Source organism: Palaemon carinicauda, chromosome 7, assembly GCF_036898095.1.
Source record: "Palaemon carinicauda isolate YSFRI2023 chromosome 7, ASM3689809v2, whole genome shotgun sequence".
NCBI lineage: Eukaryota > Metazoa > Arthropoda > Malacostraca > Decapoda > Palaemonidae > Palaemon > Palaemon carinicauda.
In genome coordinates this window covers 15,680,571-15,690,570 of record NC_090731.1, presented here as the reverse complement: position 1 = coordinate 15,690,570, position 10,000 = coordinate 15,680,571, and the positions used below count along the sequence as shown (strand labels likewise).

The 10,000-nt window shown below is 35.3% G+C and overlaps 1 protein-coding gene across 1 annotated transcript in view; it reads left to right on the top strand.

Moving 5' to 3' along the window:
- Window positions 1-10,000, top strand: part of LOC137644197 (protein split ends-like) — a 102,847-nt gene that overhangs the window by 66,756 nt on the left and 26,091 nt on the right. The window lies entirely within an intron of this gene.

Here is a 10,000-nt window from a genome sequence, read left to right as displayed (position 1 = left end):
GTCCTTTGAAAGAATATTGACAGCCAGCTCCGTTTTGGCAAGTAATTATGTAGTGAATTGGAGCATTGAGACGGGTGTCATTTAAAAAAATGTAGTAACATTAGAGAAACCTCGACTTATTAATATGTTAATAGATTATTTTAATTGCGTATGTGATAAGCATACAGCATACTTTGAGATAAGTTTTTCTTTCCTTTTTACCTTAATTTTATAATAATAATAATAATAATAATAATAATAATAATAATAATAATAATAATAATAATTAAATCGACCATTCAGATATTTTTGGTTTTTTATGCTTTATCTTTTAAATTGTATCATTATCTATCAATTATCTTGATATGTTTCATCAGAACAGTACATTTGTGAATGTAACTCGGACGAAAATTTACTTATTCTTAAAAAAGTTAATTATCCCACTGCAGTGGCCACAATGATAGCATAAACTATACACGAATTGTATGATATAAAATATTACAAAAATGATCTTTAGTATTTTCTATCTCAAATCATATTAAACTGTGAACTCATCTTATGTCCAGTGTTATTATGAGAAATAAATCTTTTGATGACCTGGTATTTGCATCATGTTGATGTATTCATATCTTCATTTTTTATTATTATTATTATTATTATTATTATTATTATTATTATTATTATTATTATTATTATTATTATCATTATTATTATTATTATTATTATTATTATTATTAATATTGCTGTTGTTGTTGTTGATGTGGTCGTAGATATTGCTGTTACACTTATTACTGATATCAATATTATTAGCATCATAAATCCGTCATAATAGAAGGAGTCCAATGCTATTTGAGCAAATACTCATTGGAATATCTGTAAAATACTCTTAAGGAATAAAACACGAAGATAATAAATCAAATTCCTCTAATATTGATGGCGCTTATTAGCCATATCTGATGCAGAGGTTATCTCTCCTCTCCCCTTTTAAGGGTAGCAACCCACATTGCAGGGGACCTAGCTGCCAATCGTCTGAGGTTTAGAGGTCGCTCATAAATGGCAGAGGCAAGGGACAGAGACAATGCCTTAGAGACTGACCATATAGGTAGTAGGTTGGCCGTGGTACCAGCCACCCGTTGAAATGCTACCGCTAAAGTTATGGGGTCCTTTGACTGGCCAGACGGTAATACATTGGATCCTTCTCTCTGGTTACGGTTCATTTTCCCTTTGCCTGCACATACACCGAATTGTCTGGCATATTCTTTACATATTCTCATCTGTCTTTTACACCTGACAACACTGAGATTGCCAAACAATTCTTCTTCACCCAAGGGGTTAACTACTGCACTGTAATTGTTCATAGTTACTTTCCTCTTGGTAAGGGTAGAAGAGACTCTTTAGCTGTGGTAAGCAGCTCTTCTAGGAGAAGGACACTCCAAAATCAAACCATTGTCCTCTAGTCTTGGGTAGTGCCATAGCCTCTGTACCTTGGTCTTGCACTGTCTTGGGTTAGAGATCTCTTGCTTGAGGGTACACTCGGGTGCACTATTTTATTTCATTTCTCTTCCTCTTGTTTTGTTATAGTTTTTATAATTTAAGTAGAAAATATTTATTCTAATGTTGTTACTATCTTATTTTTCCTTGTTTCTTTTCCTCACTGGGCTATTTTCCCTGTTGGAGCCCCTGGGCTTATAGCATCCTGCTTTTCCAACTAGTGCTGTAGCTTAGCAAGTAATAATAATAATAATAATAATATGTAATAATAATAATGATATACAGTACATATGATCTGCTCCCAAGTCCCCTCTCCATCCAAGCTAGGACCAGGGAGTACCAGGAAAAGGTTTAGAGGTTGTTCATAAATGGCAGAGGCAAGGGATAGTGACAATGTCTTAGAGACTGACCATATACAGTATACATGGGATCAGTGCCCAAGCCTCCACTCCAGTAAATGGCAGACATATAGTAGACCAAAAAGTTCCCACAAACCCTGCATCTTTAGCTCACAAGGATGGTGAGGTTTCAGACACTACAAGAAAGTATCGAGCTTGAGTGGAACTCGAACCCCAGCCCAGCAGAATACTAGGCAGGGACATTTCCAATAGGCTGAGGATAGCTGGCTTGTCTTCGGAAAACAGAGGGCTCACCTGACTCTTTCAGAAAAACAAAAGAGTTTACCAATTGACTTGGGAAATATAAGATTAAATTTTTAGTTCGGTTTTGTAAATAAACTTAACACTTTTATTAAGATTGAAAAGGAGAATTTGATAGGTTTTTATGAATTCTATCTCTCTATTTTATTTGTTGATACATTTCATAGAGATATCTATGTGGATTTGCTCCCCAATGATATTGCTCAGACAATAGTTAATACATGATTTCACTTTTTATATAATAAATTCATGCATGATCTCAAGATGTCTACAAAGACAGAATCATCGGCTTAGGGTAAGGTGCTTAGAAACACCGCATGAGCAGTTTAATCCCAAATGCTTTTCCTCATGTGCAGTTAAATCCCGATTGTGTTGGGGGGGGGGGTTGTGGCGGGGAGGATTACTTCTACTTCTAGTCCGAGCACTGATCAGTTCACTTGTAGATTTAATTTTTCTTCTGTTTCTTTTTCTTATTCTTTATCTCTCCACCCTTCTACGCTTTACAGGAATCGACTCACTATAGCCTAGTAAGTAAATCCATTGCTTAGTTCATCCCGTCTAAAACTCGAGCTCTGGTCCCTCAAATTGTGACCGGAGTACGCTTATCAATACGCAGTGAGATCAGGAGAGAGAGAGAGAGAGAGAGAGAGAGAGAGAGCCGTATGGTTGCTAAGACTCGGTAGAAAGGTGACGATAAAGAAGAATAGATGGAAAATGAAAAACATATAGTAGTGCTATATCGGAACTTCGTCGATTAAAATTACTAACTATACTGATATGATAATACTGGTAATATATATACATACATACATACATACATACATATATATATATATATATATATATATATATATATACATGTGTATATATATATATATATATATATATATATATATATATATGTGTGTATATATAGTATATATATATATATATATATATATATATATATATATATATATATATATATATATATATATATATATATATATATGTATATATATAGTATATATATATATATATATGTATATATATATATATATATATATAGATATATATATCACGATTTGATATTCAATCTATGAATTAGAAATAATCATAAAGTCTTTCAACACATCACTAGCTGAAAATTTCTTTTGAGTAGTTATTCATTTCCAAGAACTTGAATTGGCTCACTACCATGGAACACGGTCTTGCGTTTCGCGGTGAACGATCTCGCGTTTCGCGGTGAATCAGGCTTCAGTTTCTGCGAATCCTGTGGCGTTATGGACTCGTTATCATAATTCTTTAGAAGTGGCTCAGAAAGGAAGATGAATCGAATGAAGAAATCTTAAACATCTCCCAGCTCCCCCCCCCTCCCCCCCCCCCCTCTTCTATAAAAGATGTCAAGTCAAGTGGGATGGAAGAATCATAGTATAGAATTTATTGCAAAAAGTTAAAAAAAAAAAAAAAAATTAAAACCGAACTAAATTGAAGTAAATCAAAAAGATCAAAGAAGGATTGAACCCATTCTCTAAAAGATGTAAAGTCAAGTAAGAAGGAGAAATTATAGGATAGAATTTATTGCGAGAAGTTAAAAGATTTCAAAACCGAACTGAATTGAAGTTAATCAAAAATATTAGCGAAGAACTTGAGAGTTGGTACAACCATGATAAGAATAAGGGAATAGAAATGATTAAGTTACATTATTATTATCATTATTATTATTATTATTATTATTATTATTATTATTATTATTACCTGCTAAACTACAACCCTGGTTGGAAAAGTAGGATGCTATAAGCCCAGGGGCTCCAACAGGGAAAAATACCCCAGTGAGGAAAGGAAACAAGGAAAGAAGAGAAGTAATCAACAATTAAAATAAAATATTTTAAGAAGAGTAACAACATTAAAATAAATATTTCCTATATAAACTATAAAAACATTAACGAAACAAGAAGAGAACAAAGACAGAAAAGCGTGCCCAAGTGTACCCTCAAGCAAGAGAACTCTAACCCAAGACAGTGGAAGGCCATGGTGCAGAGGCTATGGCACTACATGCAGGGAATGTAACTTTGAAACATGAAAGAGAAAGAAATACAATTTGGAGAGTTGTTCTGGGAAGACATTGAGAATATTAATGTTTTAGAAACGAAGCCTCGTTCATTATCATATGCCGATACCTAAGCGAGAGCAAGAGATAGATAAGCATGTGCAGTTTCGTATTTACATAACTTAAATTTAATAGAAAGTAAAAAGGCATTGCTGACCCTAGGAAAAAAATCATTTTTCCATATGCATAAGATATTAAACTTGTCGAAAGTATCACCTCTGCTAACAAAGTTGGAAGGGGGTTATGTTTTACCCCCTGTTTGTGTGTTTGTTTGTTTGTGTGTGTGTTAGTTAGTGAAGACCTTCCTGGCCACAATTTTAATCGTAGAGTAATGAAACTTGCAGGGATTAACTGTTATGTAAAAAGCTGGAAATGACTAAATTTTAGAAGGTCAAGGTCAAAGGTCAAGGTCACAGCCAAACAAAATGTTCAGTTCACCTAATCAGTCATGAGTTTGGACATCGTTGTCACAGAGACTTCAACCTTGGTTCATATTTGAGTGTATGAAAATCCACTCCAAATAATACATGTTAAGGTCAAAGGTCAAGGTCAAGGTCGAGCAAAATGTCGAGAAATGAGCTCCCACGGCGGAGGTCTGCGCTCTACTGAGTTTTCCTCTAGTTGTTTATATATATTTTAATACGGATGGTATCTAGAGTACAACAACAATAACAATAACAGCAACAACAACAACAACAAGTACAGCCGTTTCTAGTCCACTGCAGGACAAAGGCATCAGACATTTCAATTCAAATCTAGGGTTTGGCCAGTTAACATCACCATGCTGGCCAGTGCGGATTGGTGATGGTGCGAATTTTTTATCTTAACGCTCACAGCAAACCAACCTAGTAGAGGGGCCCTGACTAGTGCATCTTTGCTGGTGTTAGCGATACGTAAACCCTTTCACCACGTCGAGGTCTCCCCACTCAGAAAGGGATCTAGAATGCAGAATTATGGAAATGGAGTAGCCATTGCAAGCCATTATGTAGATAGCCTGAGCTGAAGAGATTCCCCCCTTTAAAACTAATACCGGTTATCAGTAGAACTATCAAGGAGAGCATGATGGAATCAAGACCTTGCATTAAAGGTAATCTAAGCATCAGAGATACAGACTTACTCTCCACCTTTCTGAGCAGCTGGAGGTAATTAAATAACGAAAGTGCATTGCTATATTCCAGCTAAATTCAATCGTATAATTGATTCAAATTGAAAAAGCCCAGTTGAAATGTTTGAAAGTCATCTTCATATTGTTCTTTTGTGTTTTAGCTTATAAGATTTACAAAAAAATTAAATAACGAAAGAGTATTTTAAACATCTTCTAAGTAAATTAAATCTTATATTTGAAATAAAAAAAGTTGGGTTATAAAATTTAAACGTTATCTTTCTGTTGTTTTGTGTTCCAGATGCTAAGATCTACAAAAAAAAAAAAAAAAGTGTGAACTGTTTAAAGAGTTTTGATGCTCACAATCAAATATACATGAATACGACTAAGTCCTTTAGACTAGAGAATGAGCTTGGACACATAATGACAGGAGTTATGATACCTTCCAATATTGTTTGCGGTCATTTGAGTCTAAGACTTGTTCAGTACAAGTGTATACACGAGACCTTTTCTTACGGTGCATTATATTCAATTATTTTTAGTGAGGCAGATTTGCACTGACTTGCAGTGGTACCCTTTCAGCTCGGAAAAGGTTCCTGATTGCTGATTGGTTGGACAAGATAATTCTAACCAATCAGATAACAGGAAACTTTTCCGAGCTAAAAGGGCACTGCTGCGAGTCAGTGCAAATGCACGTCATTAAAAGAATTTAGTATAGTACCTAAAACATTCAATACATTATGTGACGGTATAACACTGAAAACTTTATTAGGTCTATTCCAATCTTCGGCATTCAATTTGTGTGTTTCATATATGCTGATCATGTATTCCTTGGCAACATAGATTTTCTTATGGACAGGACGGGTCAATTATTATTATTATTATTATTATTATTATTATTATTACTAGCCAAGCTACAACCCTAGTTGGAAAAGCAAGATGCTATAAGCCCAAGAGCTCCAACAAGAAAATATAGCCCAGTGAGGAAAGGAAATAAGGAAATAAATAAATGATGAGAATAATTTTGAGGCATTTTAAACTGAAAATTTCTGGGTTTTGATAGCCTATTGGAAACGTCCATGCCTGGCGTTATGCTAGACTGGGGTTCAAGACCCACTCAAGTTCCATAGCTTCTTATAGTTTCTGCAACCTCACCATCCTTTTGGGCTAAGGATGGGGGCTTTAAGGGAGAGCCTATAGGTGTACCTGCTGAGTCAAACGCAGCCACTGCCTTGCCCTCTCTGGTCCAAGCTTGGGTGGAGTGGGGTCTTAGGTGTTGATCATATGTATATATGGTCAGTCTCTACGATATTGTCACTATTCCTTGCCTCTTCATGGGTGACCTTTTACACCTTTAAAAGGTGAAGCGTTTTTTTTTTTTAAAGTAAGGCCACTTTTCACCAATATAACATAAATTGTCTGGTACTTTAATGAAGCTCAATTGTAATCTTATTACAGCACATTTGAAGATACATTTAATAACTGTATTGTCACAGAAGATACTTTAAAATTTTAATATTAGTACTTTTTAAGCGGATTACATACGAGAGAAACAACTATAGTAATAGGCAGGTTCCACCCTGTTCTAAAACTTTATCCTAAAATATTCTATATCCTAGTTAACTTTTTACACTCAGCAAGCTATCTACAGAAAATGTTTATGCAGTATGATTTAACAAACTAATTCCAATAAATAGCTTAAAATCATTTACACAAAAAACTATGCACCATGAATTTCTACAGGGTTATACTTTGATACAAATTTGCCAATATTACCGCGTTTCTAACATTTTTCCTCAACTAAACCAAACGTTAAAAAAACAGTTACATATCAAGTACACTCTCATGTTATTTCCTTCGAGGTGCATTGTAAAATATAAAAAGTAAGCTTGCACAGTTTCGAAATGTATCCTTTAGTTAGGAATAATGAGCGATTATGAACTGTAGATATGAGTTACAAAAATGATAGATTTTCGACTATATGTCACCATTGAGAAATTAGCCTGAATAAATTAACACCTGTCTGTTTGTGAACTACCCACAAGTGCATGAGAAAAAATCTATAGTATCCATGGCTTCAAGTTACTATCACGTTTATCACTAATAAAGGCAAGTAACGTGTATTCTTAATCAATATACAAGAGGATTTCTTTTTTTTTATGTAAGATTTATACGCCTACCTTTAGATTTTCATAAACTGAGCGCCAACATGGACTCTTGTTTACTAATAAGTCTTCATATAAAAATACTTCTAACAGAGCTATCCAAATCTATGAATGCTTTTGATACACCTGGAATACCTTGTCCGGAGATTACATTATTTGCCACTGGCCAACCAACCCTGTCGCTTCCTAGTTGCCATGAGAAATTTATTAGGCACTTGAAAAGTGGAGAGTAAACTGCACTGTTAGAAAAAAAAAAACGTTATTTTTCTTTGAAATTCTGCGTAAAAATAAACTGTTCTCAACCATATTTCAGTAAAGTACAGGCGACAGGAGTTTTACCTTACTTTTTTACTATCTTTTACGAGTTGGTCAATGCAACCGTTTTTAAAACGGTAAAATTCATAGGATAAATGTTACCAGACCTTTATCGTTTTTTTAATGCAAATTTTTAACAGTGCGCATGCGTGAACAGTGGATGGCATGTCAGCTGGAAAATTCTATTGTACGATATATTCCCTGAATTTATTACAGTATCTTTTGCTCTCTTGAGTTCATGATAGTCATGAATAGGGGAGTTCTTTATTTACTTATTAGGAAAATGGATGGCAACACTTAAATATTGCATTAAAAACGGTAATTGGCTGGCAACATTTATTCCAGGATTTTTATGGTTTTAAAAGACTGATATATTGACGTAAAGGAGTGATGTTACGGTCACCAACCAGTAAAAGATAATAGCAAAGTAGGGCAAAATTACGGTCGCCTGTAGTTTACTGAAATACGGCTGAGAGGAGTGAATTCCAGATTAAAATTACGTTTTTTTTAACAGTGTAATAAAAGGACTTCGTCCAGAATCTGTTTCTCACTGTGAGTAACGAAATATATGCGTACTGTGATAGCTAGAATTGCATGCCTCAACTTTCCACGTGATAAAGTCTTTAAGCCAAAGGGTTCTTTCCATGCAGTAATAATCATTTTCGTTACAAACGAAACAGAAATGAGAATTTAAATTCTTTTTTTGAATATCATTTCGTCCCCATGATAATGTTTTATCAATGGATCTCTTTCAACTCAAAGAGCAACGCAGTATCGGCGAAGAGATTTCACTTGACCATTATTATGATATAAGGCCCTTTTATGCTTGCATTTATTTCTGAATGCAAATCCTGTGGCAGGTTCCTCATTATTTTTCCTTACCGTCACAAGAATTTCAGTTATACACTTTTTCCATCTTACCGAACCTCTGTCTTACTTTACTTCTTACTCTAAGGGCTGCTTTTCTGGTCCTGTACAGCAGGGGAACACTACTCTAATGGCTGCTTTTCTGGTCCTGTACAGCAGGGGAACCCTACTCTAAGGGCTGCTTTTCTGGTCCTGCACAGCAGGGGAACCCTACTCTAAGGGCTGCTTTTCTGGTCCTGTACAGCAGGGGAACCCTACTCAAAGGACTGCTTTTCTGGTCCTGTACAGCAGGGGAACCCTACTCTAAGGGCTGCTTTTCTGGTCCTATACAGCAGGGGAACCCTACCTCCACGGTCGTTTTATGATGTTCATTCGGGAGAATTTAACATTTCGCAATACGTATTGTTCGCTTACTGTTTGATCATTTCTGTCAAAACACTCGCAGAATAAGGTCTTCAGTTTCCTCTCGAAAGCCTTAATATCTTCAATTATTCCAATTTCTCGTGGGAGCCTATTGTATAGTCTCGGGGGCCGCATATTTAAAGGCTCTAGAGCCTACAATTAGACATGTATCTAGATTATGATAGTTTGAAACCACCTGTAACTATTCTCGTGTCAGGACGATTTGTATATCATTGGAAACGTTATTCATCAAGATCTAGTTATAAATCAGTGTAGCCTTTTAGTTTAATTTAGAATTGAACATAACTGGCAACAAACCAGCGACGGAGATGCTTTGCATTTCCACGAAAACTGAAAATCGTTCAATTGAGAATTTGGAAGGATAAAATAAGGCCATTTATTTCAAATGCACAATAGGTACTGGGATTCCTAATGTTATACAGAACATTTATTTCTGTCAAATTTTTCAAGCTTAATACTCAATCAGCAATGTTACCTCCCCCCCCCTCTCTCTCTCTCTCTCTCTCTCTCTCTCTCTCTCTCTCTCTCTCTCTCTCTCTCTGCTATTGGATATTGGTGGAATTTCCATATTTTCTTGGTCTCTCTTCATTACTATATTGGCTGTCGATAGAATCTCTCTCTCTCTCTCTCTCTCTCTCTCTCTCTCTCTGAATGGCATGGAGAAGATGTATTTAAGTCGTGTAATCGAATATTAAGATAACATAATCCTGAGTGGCAGAAATAACTTTTAATTTTATGTATTTTATCATCATCATCTCCTCCTGTGCATAATGACGCAAAGGGCCTCGGTTAGATTTCGCCAGTCGTCTCTATCTTGAGCTTTTAATGCAATACTTCATTCATCATCTCCTATTTCACGCTTCATAGTACACAGCAATGTAGGCCTGTGTCTTCCAACTCTTCTAGTGCC